Source organism: Pinus tabuliformis, chromosome 2_1 (assembly GCF_031772625.1).
Source record: "Pinus tabuliformis cultivar Carrire ecotype Pingquan chromosome 2_1, CPIR1, whole genome shotgun sequence".
Lineage (NCBI taxonomy): Eukaryota > Viridiplantae > Streptophyta > Pinopsida > Pinales > Pinaceae > Pinus > Pinus tabuliformis.
Genome location: NC_142299.1, coordinates 260,292,913 through 260,311,116, shown reverse-complemented (window position 1 = coordinate 260,311,116; position 18,204 = coordinate 260,292,913).

The following is an 18,204-nucleotide window of genomic DNA, read 5'->3' as shown; positions in this document are numbered from 1 at the left end:
ACATAAATGGAGAAACAACCAATCCTTCCTTTTATTACTTCTATAAAAATGAAGGTATACAACCTATAGTACATCTACTACAACCTCCTCTCCAGCCTCTCTCAATCTCCTCTCTCTCTCTCAGTTACAATACTCTCTTAATAATACATATTTGTAATACTATTCCCTGAAAAAGGAGGGTTTTCTTATAAAGGAAAGGGAATAACATTTATGACCTAATGATGAATGGTCCAAATTCATTACAAAAATTTCAATATTTTACAAGGAACATTTTTCAAAAAAAATCTCTTTGGGGGTGCTCCGCTTGAAACCCCACTAGGAACTAGGATCCAATCCAAACATGGCTATAAGCAAGAACTATGAATTAGGAAGATAATTAGGCTCCATAAACTACACAAATTAAAGTGATATTTACATTGCTAGAAATGTCTTGTTGTGTATAATAACATAAAGGAGATAGTGACTATTCTCACAAAGTTTTGACCATCAATTTTCCATTTAATGCCTCAAAATGGATTTGGAAGGTTTGAAATTCCAGATTTCTTAACTGAGGCCTATCACTAAAAAGGGTCCTAGAAGCCAAGCTTGCTAATTTCTCCTCCTAGACTATATCAAGATAGATGAAAATTAATATAATGATCCATTCGACACCAACAAGTATGTATTTGAGAAGCCAAAGGCTAGATATATATAAGTTTATTGTCATAGAATCCATATGATCATACAAAGTAATAATTAGAAAATAGAGAGAAATGGATGAGTAGATTATAACTTCATCATCAAGTCAATCTACCTCATTCTTCCATTGTGCATGCAGAGAATATGAGTTTGTCCATTCAAGCGTTGTTATGTTTAACATTCTCGTAACATAGTGGTATTGATATGTTTCTTTAATTTTAAATCACACAAATGTTATATCAAATTATTCATTGTTGGAAGAAAATATACACCTCATAGAAAAAAAATTAATATTATAGAAATTGAGATATATATTATCTCATTTAAATATTTTCATGAAACCATAATTAATCAAACTTATATAATATTAATGAAATTATTAAGAAATATATATTATTTTTCAAAAATAAATAAATTTATATAAAATTTAGATAAATTATACAAATTAAAATTAAAATAGTAATCTAGAATTTGACCATATTATGAAAAAACAAAACAAAACAAAAACATGAAACAACAGACTCATATTCTTCAGATAAACCATTAAAACAGAAACACCAAAAAAATTAGCTTTGCATTAAAATCATAATCTAATCCTCCCTTCTCCTTTGTTTTCTCACCATTAATTTTAATTAACACATAGAATCTATGAAATGAACTTATAGATAGTCTTTGGTTATTCCTATAGAAGTGGACATGTATTGATTGAATTCATAGTCTTTGGTTATTCATATGCAAATCAACATGTTTATTAGACTAAATTATCTAGAAATGAACCACAAGTCTTTGTTTATTCCTATGGAAATGGATATGTAAACTTTGAATGAATAGTGTTGCTCTTGAACGCTTATTAGGAATTGTGATCTAATAATGGCTATCAAAAAGACATATGAATCGAGAAGATAATCAGACTCCACGACCAACATTGATGAAGGTGGTTTTTACAAATGTTTTAGTGTATATGAAAAGGGGGCTAGGAGGTATTCTCCCAAGTTTTTGACCATAGAAGTGTCATTTAATGCCTCAAAATGTGTTTGGAAGATTTAAGTCTCTAGATTTCTAAATTAAGACCTGCAACTAAAAATGACCCTACAAACCAATTCGTTTAATTTCTCCTCCTAAAATCTACCAAGATAGACAAAAAATTATACAATGACTTAAAAAACCAAATTCTATATATAATTTTATTTTCATAAAATCAAGTGACCATAAAAATTAATAGTTCGAAAACAAAGAGAAATAAGAAACTATATTATAACTTCATCATTAAACCAATCTAACTCACATTTCCATTATTCATACTCGAAATATTCGTTTATACTTTTTAAGCTTGATTATACTTGATTTTCGCATAACATAATGATATTGAAATATTAGTTTAATTTTATTTCACATAAATATTATATCAAATTATTCATTCTCTGCGAAAAGAAAAAAAACAAAAACATATACGCCAACAAAACAATGATTACACAAATTGAAATATATACTTTCTCATTTAAATAGCTTCAAATTAAAAAATATATATCTAAACTTATACAATATTAATTATGTCACTGTAAAATACACATAATTTATCAAAAATAAATAAATTTACATAATAGTATATAATAATTAAAATTAAATCTGGAAAACAAAACTGAACAAAAGTTTTGAATAACAAACTCATATTCTTCATAGAAACCAGAAAAGTAAAAACACGAGAAAAATGATCTTGACATTGAAATGATAATCTTAGTCGTCCATGTCTCTTTGTTTACTCACCATTAACTTTATCAACCCATAAACTTTGTGAAATGGATTTACATATAGAAGTCTTTGGTTATTCCTATGGAAATGGAAATCTATAGAATGAACTCATTTTCTTTGCTTATTCCTAAGCACATGGACATGTTTATTCAACTAAATTATCTGGAAATGAACCATCTAGTCTTTGTTTATTCCTATGGAAATGGACATGCGCACCTAGTCTTTGGTTATTCCTATGGAAATGGACATATATATTTAACTAAATTATCTAGAAATGCACCAATTAGATGTTGGTTTCATGGATTACAACTTACCCATGAGGGCGAATCATGACGTCATCGAGGCCCGCACAGAGGGAACGATACTGTTATGCAACCTCGTGCTGAAGAAAGTTCGGCTTTTCGTTTAGGGTTAAGCATTAAAATGGGCTGTGTAACTTCCGGTATAACAATGAAGCAACACACATTCAAAGAAACATGGACCGAAATTTCCTTCCTGTCATCTTTCGACGTGCCGCTAGTTACGTTGCAAAGAAAATCCAACCCCGCCATTGCAAAACGTGTAATTTTTCATTCAAACATTAGAGTCAAGGTCAGAATCAGTGAGTATATTTTTATCGTTTTCTTCATCGAGCTACGCGCTCTGTAACTTTAACGAGGAATAGTTGAACAAATTCATTTTTTTAAGGTGTAAAGCGGAAATTCTTCGTAATTTTGGTACGGACTTTGTGGTCAGCATATTTGGAATTTGGATTATAAAATTTCCTTTCAAGTTTTGCAACATTTTAACGGAAAAAAGATTCCCACTTTTGAATTTTATTTTTTAAATAATATTAGTTTGAGTTTGATTTTTTTTATTTTTATCGGTGTACATGTATTTAGCTAACCTTAATTACGTCGTAAGGCGTTCTCTTTTGAAATCTACTTTCTTCTTATCTTACGTGTCAAACTATGATCCGTTTGATTTGATGTTAGACGATTAAAATGTTTACTACCGTTAATCAAAAATTTAGTTATAACTCAAAAAATAACAATAACAATCTAAAGTTCATTATCATTTTCAAGAACCAGGGAACTGTGAAGGTAGAGGGCCATGGCCTGCGTTGCAAGTGAACGTATATGGCCATGGTTCATATCTTTTTCAAGAACTAGCGAACCGTGAAGCTAGACTGCCATGCCATGGCTTGGGTTGCAGAATGAAGGTAGACAGCCATGGCTTGCAATGGGCTTGCGTTGTAGAATGGAGGTAGATAGCCATGGTTGCAACGGGCTTGCGTTGTAGAATGAAGAGAGATGATTCTCCTTGTGTGAAATAGTGTTGTGGAGAGAAAGAGGGTGTATAGAGGCAAAGGCAAACTTTCTGTTTTAGTCGAAAGATGGGTTCAAGGGAAAGAAAAGCCATGGTGGGTTTGAAGTTGCCAATCCCAGCTCAGGGAGATGCATTTTCCAAGCCACTTCCATTGCCGCTTCCACTGCCTAAGCCCATAACATGAATTGTTCCTGCAAGTTGCCCTGTGTTCCTCTTGAAGAAGTTACATTCGAAGATCTCTAGAAAATTTAAACTATGGGGTGCCGGAGTAGTGGCAAGGTCTACAATCGTTTTCAATTATTTGTATGAATCTTAGATCCATTACTAATTCTCTTGTTTGGGCATTCAGTAGTACTGGATACCTTACCGGATTTCAGAGGCATTATTAATTCTCTTGTTTGGGCATTTTTCAGTAGCATTGGATACCTTACTGGATTTGGCTTTCCTTCATGTTTGGATTTTTCTTATTGCTTTGGGAAATAATTTGGGTTATATTAACATTTTCCTAATTATTAACTGCATATCTCTGTACACAATGCAGGTTCATTTGGAAGGGCATCAGTCTGAATACAAAGAGCAGTTTGCCCTTATTTATTAACCATTCGGTTAGGTTGTGCCAAGCTCCTAAATTTAATATGGGTTCATTGTCAACTGAAGAACGCTTGGATTATCTAGAAGCGAGGAGAGATGAGTTTGTAGTAGACAACTATCATGGGGTTGTGGTAGACAACTATCACGAGGTGCTTGTACGTGATCCTTATAGAGTGTAATTAACAACCAACATAGAAAATGATTTGTCATTTATCTTTTAGTAGAGAGAAATGGGATATAAGGACTATCTTTTGTAATATGTTTCTTTAACCTAGATTTTGTATATCATGTGGTTATAAGTTTTTTGAACCATTAATTATTAATTATATAGAATTGTTTTCAAATTTTGCAATTGGAAAATAGGTGAAATTTTTAGCCATTACTTGGACTCATGACAACAAATGTTTCTTTTATAGTCGTTATTCAGTGCCCAAGTATGTACTAAAAGTCAATTATTAGTTTCTTAGAAAGGCACACAATAACGTTGAATTTGTGGCATCTTGGAAGGCCGTAAGGTAAGATTTAAGTATAGTATTCTTGAAGGGGACTTGAAGCTGATAATAGATATCCTTAATAAAAAGTCTGGAAGCTTTCGATTGGCAGGTGGATCTCGAGGCATATCAAAATGAGAACACGCATAAGCTAGCTGAGGAAGTTAGTGCATGGAGGATGGAGCATCAAACAAGAATGGACGCGCAAAGGTTGTGGAGAAGGCATTGCACTAGAGAGACTCGGAAGAGGTATAAATTATGTTAGATGATCCAAAAATACAAGTTTATCATAGGTTATAAAATTAGAATAAAATAATTATTAATTTAAGATATTAAATTAATAATTATTATTCTAGAATGTTTAATTATTTAATGGAGACTTTTAAAATTAGCATATTGTTGTAACTAGATATGACTCTCCAAATGTGTCGTATCTTAGGCTCTATTTTAGGAGATTAGTTAGCTCGTTGGTTTGAATAGCATTTATTGTAAATGGACACTTGTTATTTAATAAGTGATCCATAATTAGAGGTAGTTAGGACATGGAGCTTATATATAGCTCATTGCAAGAGTATTTGTGTTGTTCGGGTGTAAAATCTTGCAAAATCAAATTATGTAATTATTTTTTCTGATTAATAAAATTACGTGTCTGAGGACACTTCTACCATTATTGTGGTATCAGAGCTTCAGTAATGCTGCAGTTGATTTGAGGAGGAGATTCCAGCTCTATCAGATCGTGGAAAACTCAACTCCGTTGAAGTGATCAGCAAAAGATTGGTATGAAATTTGCAAATTTTGTTATTGATTTTAGATCTGCAAATTCTAAAATCATTTTTTAAAGCTGCAAATACAAATCTGTGTGACTTTTTCAAATTGTTTGAATGAATAAAAACAAAAACAAAAAGGACAGCGCTGTATATTTTAATTGTTTTTAAAGTATTTTCAAAACATTCAAATTGATTCTGCATTTTTATGAGAGTGGTTTACATTAATTTATGCTCAAATTTCCTGCATTGAGCATTTTGGCATCGATTCCGCGTTTTGTGGTCTGGCATTTGAACCAGCGTCCTCCAGCTATAAGAACCAGCGTTCAATGACAGAAATTTTCTGAAGTGAATTCTTTACCTCTGTGGCTCATCTCCATTATGCTCATCCCCGAGCCCCTCCAGTTGTAGAGCTCTGCCTGAGCTTTTTTTATAACATTTTCAGGGAGAGTCGTTGGCCCTACGGAAAAATTGAACACGCGACCTTCATATTGCACTGGATCTGAGAATCCTGTTCGTAGGGTTGTAGAAGATGGTGCCACGGCTGTGCATGTGATAGACAGGGTTCTGCGTGATGGGTCGTGGGCTTTTTCTCTTAGGTATAACGATGGTGTGCAGGAACCGAAATGGTTATTGAGTAGGAATGCCTGTTGGAAGGTTGCAGAGACTGCCATTGATTGAAAGCTCTAAAGGATAATCAAGAAAATCGGTTTGGTTCCACAGTCGCGTGCTCGCGTTAGAGCCAAGAGTTTTTTGCAGTTGCAGTGCTAGAATTTCCAGGATTACTATTCTTGTCCGCGTATACATTACTTGTGTTGTTTTGGGCACATGTATATTATCAGGCACCGGGAAGCCCACGGATTCTGGCCGGTCTATTTTATTGTGAATGGTTTGATTTTACCAAGGTGTGTATTTGGGTATTCATATGCAGGGATCTAATAACCAAGGGCAAAGGAGTAAAACGAAAATGAAAACCAAGACACTGGATCTGCAGTATTCAACTTCTACAGCTAAAAGCGTATAAAAAATCTTCAAAAGTGTGTGAAAGATCTGAAAGCGCTGAAACTAGGTTTTTGCAATATATCATTGAAGCAAATTGTTCACATTATAATTGTTTTCAATTGTGATTTGTAAATGACATCATATTTGGAGAGATAAGGAAGTTCTTTGTGGCAGATTGGGAGGAATTTGGAGGAATACGTAGAATTTTTTTTTGTAATATTTTCTAATTGGAGTAATAAGGGTATTATTTTTTTTTGGAGTAATAAGGAGCTTTTTGTTTTGTAAATTTTTTTATGGAGTGACAGTGTAACTCAAAGTAATTTTACTTTGAGGGGGGGTAATTTCTTTTTTTACCATATTGTGCAAAAGCACCATTGTAAAAAGTCAAATTTTTAAAGTTGCCTTGTAAAAATTTGAGAAATTGACTAGAGCCAAGTGCAAAGCTCAGTCAATTTTCTCCTGTTTTGACGACTATTTGAGGGTCAAGGCCAAGCCCCGATAGATCGTGTTTTTTTTGCGTGGTGTGTTGTGTTGACTATCTTGTCATTTCTGTTCTGATTCTTGGTGCGACGCTTCAACGTTAAAATGTCTAAGTTGATTAATTTGTTTTCTGATTCCGACAAACTTGAGGGCACCAAATCTTATAAAACATGGCATCGTCTCATCGAAAGCACACTCATTTACAATGAATTATGGCAGGGAATATGTGATGGAGATGTTAAGCCAAATAAACCCACAGATGCAGCTGCACTAGCAAAATGGGAAATCAAGAATGCTAAAGCCTTAGCTCTTATTAAATCGTCTGTGAATGATGAAATGTATGTCCATATAGAAAATGCTATAGATGCTTGGTCTACCTTGAAAACTTTTAAAGACCTCTTTGATACACAGCCTGAATCAAAGAAAGTTGATCTACAATTGAAATTGTTGCAACAAAAATTAACTGAAGGCCGTGATGTTCTTGAGTATATCTCAAGACTTAAAAATATTAAGCAAGAAATTATTAATGCTGGTTTTCCCGCAATTGATGATAGCTTTATGGTCACAATTGTAATTGTTGGGCTTCCTTCTTCCTATACACATTTTCTAGAGACTCTACAAGTAACTAGGAAATTAGAGAAACTAAAGTTTGATGAACTCTATGAAATGTTAACTCAACATGATAAACTTTTGGGAAGAAGAAGAAAGTTGGTGAAGATGTTTTTCTCACAGAAGCCAACACTAGTAAGTCATCAGCCGATAGTTCTCGAGGTAGAGGCAGATGGAATCAAAATCAAGCAGCACATAATCGAGGTCGAAGCCAAAGCAGAGGAAACAATTTTAACAGAGGAGGAAGAAATAATTTTCAAGGTAGAGGAAACAACCAAAGAAGAGGCAATTTTCAAGAACAAGGATATAGTAATCAAGGTAGAGGACAATCTCAAAATAGAAGTCAAAGAAGAGGCAGAGGACAATCTACAGGAAGAGGAAGAGACTTAAGTCAAATTGTGTGTCGAAGATGTAACAAAGTTGGCCATTATGCTGAAGATTGTCGAACATCACTTAATAAAATTCCCAAGTTTCAGCAGCATTCAACACAATTTGCAAATGATCAAGATGAAGATAACTCAGAATATGTTTTTACTTCCTCACCAGCATTACAACTTTCATCCCATCTTAGAAGTGACTATGAAGATGCCTGGATCTTAGATTCCGGGGCAACTCAGCACATGACTTGTCGACGTGATTTTTTCTGGAATTTTCAAGATTGCCAACTTAATTCCATTTTTCTTGCTGATGATACAAAACATACTCCATATGGAAAAGGAGTAGTAAAAGTTTTTCTCCCTGGCATTGGAGAAAAAATGATTTCCAATGTATGGTATGTACCCAGTTTCAAGAAAAATTTTCTCTCTTTAGTCACGATTTGACAAGCAGGACATCAGGTGATTATGGAAGATGGTTTAGTGAAGATTAATTCAGTGAAACAGAACTTGAAAATAGTCATGAAAGGTTATGAAGATGGAAAACTGTTACGGATGAAAGGGACAGTTATTCCAAGGCATTCTGATTTTGCAGGGGCAGTGACTACAGGTATTTCACCTATAAGACTATGGCATGTAAGATATGGACATTTGAATTTTGAGAGTCTTTCTCAATTGCAGAAACAAGGAATGGTTAAAGGACTTTCGACATTCAAAAGGGAAAATGCAAAATGTGAAGCTTGCATTTATGGCAAACAAAATTGAGAAAGTTTTCCAACAAGTTCATGGCGTGCAAACAGGTGGCTACAACTAGTTCACAGTGATGTTTGTGGTCCACTACAAACTTCATTTGGTGGTTGCAAATATTTCTTACTATTCATTGATGATTTCAGCAGAATGACTTGGGTTTACTTCTTGAAGAACAAGTCAGAAGCATTTGATAAGTTTAAAATTTTTCGCCAACTTGTTGAAAATGAAGTCAAAGAAAGATAGGTACTCTCAGGACAGATAATGGGGGAGAATTCACTTCAAATGAATTCAAAACTTATTGCAGTGAAAATGGCATCAGACGACATCTTACTAATGTTTACACTCCACAGCAAAATGGAGTAGTCGAAAGAATGAATCGCACTTTGTTAGGCATGGCGAGATCCATGTTAACTTTCAAAAGGTTAAGTCCAACATATTGGGCAGAAGCAATCCATACAGTTGTCTACTTAAGAAACAGATCTCCAACTGCTTCTTTAGACGGAATCACACCTTATGAAGCTTGGTTTGGTTTCAAACCTCGAGTTAAACATCTTAGAGTTTTTGGGTCAGTGTGTTATGCCTTAGTTCTGAAAGAAAAATGAACTAAGCTTGACTCAAGAAGTTTAAAATGCACAATGATTGGCTATTCTGATGAGAAGAAAGGGTATCGTCTTTTGACCAGTTTATTGTCCTTCCGAAGATCAGATCTCCGACATTTTCACGAAACCGCTTGGCCGAATAAAATTTACTAAGTTCAGGGATGAACTTGGTATCTGTTGTAATGTATCTTTGGATCATAGGGGGGAATGTTATATGATCCAAAAATACAAGTTTATCATAGGTTATAAAATTAGAATAAAATAATTATTAATTTAAGATATTAAATTAATAATTATTATTCTAGAATGTTTAATTATTTAATGGAGACTTTTAGAATTAGCATATTGTTGTAACTAGATATGACTCTCCAAATGTGTCGTATCTTAGGCTCTATTTTAGGAGATTAGTTAGCTAGTTGGTTTGAATAGCATTTATTGTAAATGGACACTTGTTATTTAATAAGTGATCCATAATTAGAGGTAGTTAGGACATGGAGCTTATATATAGCTCATTGCAAGAGTGTTTGTGTTGTTCGGGTGTAATCTCTTGCAAAATCAAATTATGTAATTATTTTTTTCTGATTAATAAAATTACGTGTCTGAGGACACTTCTGCCATTAAATTATAATAAATCTAGAAGGATTCTAACTCATAATTTACAACTCAAGTTATCAGTTGAAAGTCATCATATAGTACTATGAATAACCATTTCTCAATTTCTTTCCCAGTTCTAGGTCATGATATTATGATCAAGGGGCATGGGCTTTACAAAAATAATGCAACATATGTTAGTTGTGCATACAAAGGAACAAAACTTATCCTCAATAGTTATTAATAATTATGATTTCATATTGTTTTACATTAAGATACAAAAAATTCAATTAAAATCTGGTAAGACAAAGATAGTTATGCTACTAATAAAGACAATTAGTTAAATTTTTTAACCAAAATAACCATTGGTGAAACACTGGACATCCAAACCAACATTGGCAGCTACTGGCTGGAGGGATCTTGAAATTTGAACAGAACATCCCTAGAGGTAAGCGTAACAGTGAGCTGAGGTGGCTTTGAGGGAGCTAATTGGAACCTATATTATTGTTTTATAGTTGTAAGTTATGTGACTTCTCAATCACACAAATCAACATTTTCTAATTTGTCTCACATACCATTTTGTTCTAACCTCACAAACTATTGGTCAAAAGAGCAGAACATGAACAAAATGTATATTCTTTTATAGTTGTAATTTTTGTGATTTTTCAATGAGACAAATCAACATTTTCTAATTTGTCTCACATAATATTTTGTTCCAACCTTACAAACTATTGGTCAAAGGAGTGAAACATGAACAAAATGTAAAAAACACTGGACATCCAAACCAACATTGGCAGCGATTGGCTGGAGGGACCTTGAAATCTGAACAGAACATCCCTACACATAAGCGTAACAGTAAGTTAAGGTAGCTTTGAGGGAGCTAATTGGAACCTATATTATTGTTTTATAGTTGTAATTTTTGTGATTTGTCAATCAGACAAATCAACATTTTCTAATTTGTCTCACATACCATTTTGTTATAACCTCACAAACTATTGGTCAAAAGAGCAGAACATGAACAAAATGTATATTCTTTTCTAGTTGTAATTTTTGTGATTTGTCAATCAGACAAATCAACTTTTTCTAATTTGTATCACATACCATTTTGTTCGAACCTTAAAAACTATTGGTCAAAATAGCAAAACATGAACAAAATGTAAATAAGAAATTAATGACAGTGTAGTCAGGACTCCACCATTGCTTCTATAAATAACAGTCAAACTGTCTATAGAATGATTATGAGATGTTTCACCAATCCTCTGATCACATCTAAACACATAATTCCTGATAGATATGTAGCAATAAGGAAATTTCTTGTGTAATTAGTATTGTTCTATGAACATTTGGAGAATTAAACTATCCCAAGGCATGACCAAGCTCGACCGAGTTTCACACAATCCTGGTGATAGTATCCCATAGGTGGACAGATTAGTCTTCCATCCAACATTGGGGTGGCCCCCAACCAAGGCTCAACCTAGTTAGAAAAAAAAACAACATTGCTCTTATCTCTATTTAATGCAACATGTAACCAAGGAAATTGCTAAGAAAAATGTAAGTATAATATTCTATATAAAAAAAATGTTTCCTGTCAACCTGCATTTTTCTGTAATAAACGTTGTTGTTTTATAGATTTTTAAAAGAACATCTCTTAGCCCTTTTACCTCATGACCTATTCCATCTTTCTAACAACTATCAAATTTTAGTATTCTATCTATGTGCAAAAAAGGTTGTCTAATGTGTGAGTTAAAGAAGGAAACATGCAAAACTACAACAAACTTGAAAAGTGCTCACTGTTCCAAAATGTGGGCTAAAACCAAAAGTTGGAACTAGTAAAGGACTTGAAATCAGAAGATATTTCATCTGAGACTCTTCTTTGAGAGGTTCCTTGAAGCAAGCCCACCTAAAAGAGTGCAATGGCACATAAAAAAAGTCTCTAATGACTGATATTTGTTAGTGATTCCTTCGAACCCTGCATCTTACACTGAAAAGTATTTTACCTTGATGTCCAGGGATGTCATAGCTTATGTTGGTAAGCATCCTAAAGGGAAACCAAAAAGTTAAAAGTTGGTATTCTAGCCAAGATATGAAGTTGAACAACAGTTGTAACTTCCAAATTGAAAAGATCTAGCAAGAACAATTTTTCTGAGAGATCTTAACAACAACATTAGCATACGACAAACAATCCTCTAAAACCATGTTAATATCCTTGGGCCAAGTTTAAGCTTTCTCGTCATTCTAACTAAGGTCAAGAAATATGTCACAAAAAGATCATGAAGGAACAGTTGTGCATAATCACATCCTAATTCTTACTTAATTCGAGTCCCCAGGGGGGAAGTCAGCCTAAGAAGGCAATTTATAAGGTTGTATTTAGAAGCAAATTAAAATAGGCCAACCTATTTTGTTAGAAAGGCAGAGGTCAAAATCATTCTAGAATCAACCTGAATTTTAGTATACAAATATTTCTAGTCTTGCTTAATCATTATTCCTCCTCTAGCTTTCTCCCTTCCTCAGTAAACACACTTTATAAGTACCCATGCACATTTCAAAACTATTGTTCAATGGAAGCAAGTCCAAGTTTGACTGCTTTAGAAGACTAAAAAAATCAGTTATAGATCCTCAACGGTATTTTGTCCCACTGGAATGGTCAGTCCACAATATATTCCATACTCAATCTATTGAGAGAAGAATTTGGCAACATGTACTATTTTTGAATAGCCTCAAGGGTGAAAACTATGGCCTGCGAGTGAAGCTGACATTCTGTGGAGACAGTTCTCAACATCTTTTGATAATATCATGTATTTACATGTCATTCATTACTACTGTTAAATTTTACAATTCACATATTCCCATGTATTTATCCTTGGGTTTCATCAAGGGTACACAGACTTCTTTCGAGAGATGAAATTGCCTAGTTGTGTTTTGGAATTAATTTTTGTAGTTGTTTATTCACAAATGTATGCATTCACAATTATGTTTATGAGGTTTAAGGTCAGAAAAGTATGGTGACATCAAGGGATGAATTCCATGAAGTTAGGACGATGTTCCTAATGTGGAAATAGGGTCACAGACAGTTTCTCATAGTCAATGTCATGGATGCCTATTTTTTGAGGCTTAAGGCACCTAGAATAAAAAATCATGATGACATCAAGTGATGAATGCAACAAAGATAGGATAGCATGCTTATTGTCTAAACTGTGTTGTAGAATGCTAATGTTTTCAACACTATTGTTATGAATGTCTATTTTGGAAACGGGGTTTTGCATCTCATAGTGGAATTACTTAAGTTAGGCCATGACATGTTTGAATTTTTAATTGTTGATAGGTTACAGCATAGTAAACTATGTCAATGAGACAACCAAAAGATGATCTCATTTAGATATTGGAAAGATTTGCCTCTAAGATGAGGGTGCCACATAAACTTAATTAGCAGTAGTTACATTTCAAGAGATGAGCTACAACATTAAGATAGACTAAACGTTAGCTAAAATACTTCCCTTGTGATGGATTATAAAATATTGTCAAAGAGTATAAAATTTGTGTGCTAACTGCAATAAAGACATGAGAATTGTTGTATTACTGAGATTTAGTAGTGAGATGCTACCGACATTTTCGCATAATAAAAAAAATTCACATAAAAATATTACTTAGCAAATTCACCTACAATAATACAACCTTTGATTATATGTTTCTTTAACCCAGCTTCTGTATATCATGTGGTTATAAGTTTTTTGAATCATTAATTATTGATTATATAGAACTATTTTCAAATTTTGCAATTGGCAAATAGGTGAAATTTTCAGCCATTACCTGGACTCATGACAACAAAGGTTTCGTTTACAATCTTTATTCAGTGCCCAAGTCTATACTATTCTTTGGAATATAGTGTTGGTTATGTACTTTATAACAATTTCTTATTTACTTTCTTCAATTGTCTGATTTACTTTATCACATCTGTTTAGATACTTATGTTTTTCCCTGACAAAGAAGGAGAAAGGCTAGATGCAGGGACAAAAACAAATACCAATATTGATCATCAAGTGTTTTACCATTTCTTGGGCACTAATCAATCCGAAGATATTCTCTACTGGAAAGATTCATTACATCCCAAGTGGCTATTTCTCTCAAATAAGTGAAGATGGAAAGGTTGATATCTTAAGTACTCGTTTAGATGGCTATTTCAATTTTATGGTTGTACAATACCGTGTCTTTTTTTGCTTGCACTTGTGCATTCTTGTGTATATTTTTTATAATTTGTATTCTTGCATGCTTTTGTGGGCTGGTCACAACATATAATAATAATGCCCTCAGATCCAACTAGCTACTAAAAAGGCATGTTCATAGATAAGATCTGGATGATGTTTCTTGTTAAGATTTTATTTGGCTTTGATGTTTTTCAAATATTAAAAGAAAAGTGTAGCCTGTAAAAAAAAATTAATCTCCAAAATGATCCTATTCTTCTACCATCAATGATCATATGTTTACGAAATTTCACCTAATGAAAATTTCTTGCAATCCCTCAATCTACGTTGTCGTTTTGTTGTTGTTGGTCCATCCGCATTTTCACCCTTTTGTATTTGATATCTTTCCTTAGGATTTTGACAACCATCATATTTTGAGACAATGCGGGACCCTTATTAAAACCATGTTACAACAAGAAGTTCAAATTTAATTTAGCTCTATCAAGTTCAATTCATTTGCCTCTAACACCAATATGATGCATGTTCACTCAGGAGGATACTCAAAGACTTTGTTTGTACAAATTAGTTCCCATGAAAATGACATGGGAGAAACTCTGTGCTCGCTGAACTTTTCCATTAGAGTTTAAGGATTAGAGCTTGGTCCTACTCGGAGGCAGCAAGATGTAAATTTCACTGAAGCATTGTCCTTGCCTTTTCTTGGCATTTTTCTACCTTTAAAATTTTTTCAAAGAAGCATTAAGTAATGTTATATGCTATTTCCTTAGGATTTTGACAGCCATCATATTTTGAGACAAAGCGGGACTTTTATTAAAACCATGTTACAACAAGAAGTTAAAATTTAATTTAGTTGTATCAAGTTCAATTTGTTTTCCTCTAACACCAATATGATGCATGTTCACTCAGGAGGATACTCAAAGACTTTGTTTGTACAAATTAGTCCCCATGAAAATGACATGGGAGAAACTCTGTGCTCACTGAACTTTTCCAGTAGAATTCAAGGATTAGAGCTTGGTCCTACTTGGAGGCAATAAGATGTAAGATTTCACTATAGCATCGTCCTTGCCTTTTCTTGATATTTTTTTGCCTTTCAAAAATTTTCAAAGAAGCATTAAGTAATGTTATATTCTATTGACTTACGGCGTTTCCATTGTAACATCTGGTGCAATTGCTAGTTAGTTTTAGTTTCACTCTAGTTATTGCATGTGGTGCGTATTTGGTTATAGTTAGTTAACTCGAGTGCTTACATGTGATGTGCACTAGATTTTAGCTAGTTAACTCTAGTATTTGTGTGTGGTGCATGTGCACATTAAATGAACATAAACCACACTTATCTTTAGTTAGATTTATTTATCCATAGTTATTGCATGTACAATTAAGCTTAACTTAGTTGCTTTATGTATTGATTCTCAAACCAATATTGGCTAATCAAATTCATTCTCGATTCCAATTTTCATTTTCAATTTCTTGCAAGTTTCTGCAATTATTCTTGAGCTAGATCCGTATTTGTGTTCTAATAATTTTACATGGTATCAAAGTTACAGGGGTGTGGAGAAGGTGCATGAACAATATTTTGCAAGTTTTAAGATCAAAGAATTGGAAATTGTTCGGAGATTTGATTTGCAGATCAAAATATTGGAGAAATGTCTGATCCAAGAGGATATTGGTGGCCACCTGCCAAGTCCACTTGGAGCTACACCATTGTTTCTTTCATCTTTTCAGTTTCCTTAATTGTAGCACAGTTTATTATTTTTAGCAGTTTCTTTGGGTCCTAAACTTTCGGAGCTGTTTTGAGGCCCTAAACAATGTTTTTTGGTAAAACTGGGAGCAACATGGGTCCATGGACCGACGCTGATCTTCTCAAAGTTGTATTTCTCAGATAGATCTTTCTAATGAGATATTGTGCGCGTCAAATAGAGATCGTATGCCAAAGTTACAACCCCGGGAAGTTGATGTACCAATTTACTCAAAAGAGGCTCACAGTTTGGCATTTCATCTTCTAGGGTTAGGTTTTTGGATGTTTAGGGTTTTCCATTGTTTCTCAACAATAAATAGGCCTTTGACCCTCATTCTAACATAGTTCAGAGGCATGTAGCCACCACGTCTCTTCTTAGAGATAAGCTACCATTGCCCTATCTGGTTTATTTCCATTGTTGTTTGTAAGCATATTTCAGTATTTTACATTAATGAAATGAAGTATTATTTCCACTGTATCTTTGTGTTTATGGTTATCTCTATAATTTGTTGTATTCCTGTTTAAATTTGGATCAGTGATATCAGAGCGGTCTATTTTTTTCTCTGTTTTTCTTTGCATGTCCCCAATGAGGTTGGGATATAAGGAGTTAGGGCTTGAACTGGTCGAACCTTTGCAAGACCAGCCTTGCAAATCCCGACGGCCTCCCATGGCAGATGAGAAGAAAGATGAGGGGGCAAGAGATCCTATCAAAATCTTGCTCGAAGAAGCCCTCAAGCGATAAAGGAATGCGATGATGGACAACTTTTCCCAGATCCTTCAGCGGCTACCCAGGGGAGACGCATCGGCTTCCAACAGCTACTCTGAAAATGCCACACCATTTAAGATACAAGGTAATTTTGAAATCCCCATATTCGAGGGTGAGATAGACGTAGATGCCATCAATAAATGGTTAAATGTACTAGAGGGTTATTTTTCTGTTCATGATTTTTCCAGTTGGGAAAAGATCATTTTCACTCTTCTCAAAGCAGCCCCCCATGTCAAATACTATTGCTAAACCTACTGCGAGCAGGAGAATGAAAGCACAGGCTCAGTATTTTCAGTCGCACCCACTTGGTATTCATTCCAGGATGCCATCAAAGAGTAGTACTACCTTGTCGGAAGCTATGAGGATCAATACATAAAGTGGACCACGCTGCGATAGGGAAGGGACCAAGATATGTTGGAGTTTACCAATATTTTCCATACCCTTCGCAGAAAGTTGGGTATGAAGGATTCAGAGCAGCATTTGGTACTCAAATACCGTGACTGCCTGCACAAGTATATCCAGGAAGAAATAGAATTCGTAAACATCCCCTCGCTTGGCACAGCATATCGATATGCCATCAAGGTCAAGCAAAAGTTTAAACAGAAGAAGTGAGACTTTGGATCTGCGAATCCGAAGTAAGGGAATGGTGCACCCAAACTACAAAACAAAGGACAAAGCCAAGCTAGGGCGGCCCAAGACAACCCGCCAAAACTGATAGCAAAGAACAACGCAGTGAAGCCGAAAAATGACATGGGGAAGTGGTGTGAGTTCCATAAGTGCTCCACTCACAACACAAGTGAGTGTTGGGCCAAGCAGTCACTGGTGGCCGAGCTAAAGGTTTCTGAATCAGATGCATGTTTGGACTCTGAGTCAGAAATCAAGAAGGGAAATGACAAAGGGAAGCAGATTATCGATGTGGAGCCCAATGCCACCGTTGCAACCACGAAGATCCAGAAGGAGGAACCCGAAGATCCAAAGGAGGAGGAGCGTCTCTTCCACTCCCAGATGTGGGTAAAGGGCTCCTTGCTACAGTTCATTGTCGACAGCGGGAGCCAAAATAACGTCATTTCAGTAGAGGTCATGAAGCGGCTAGGCTTACCGACCACAGCACATCCACAACCATACACCATTGGGTGGCTTCACCAAGGACGGGATCTTGGCGTGAGCCAGAAGTTTCGCCTTCCATACAACATCAAGCCCTTCATGGATGAGGTATTGTGTGACATTCCTCCCTTGAAGTTTGTGATGTGTTATTAGGACAACCATACTTGTGGAAGCGACATGTTGTGTATGAATAAAGGCCCCATGCTATTTTGTTACTTTGGGAAATAAGTTGTACAGGATACCGGAGGTAGCACCGCCTACCACCATCTCTTTGGTTACTGCAAAACAATGCAGTAAGCTCATTTCCAAAATGGGGAAATTTGTTTTCCTAACGATACCCCCTCAAGGAAAGAAGAAGATGGTGGCCACGACCTCTAGACAGAGCCCCTCCGCACGACAACTACAGATGGACAAGGT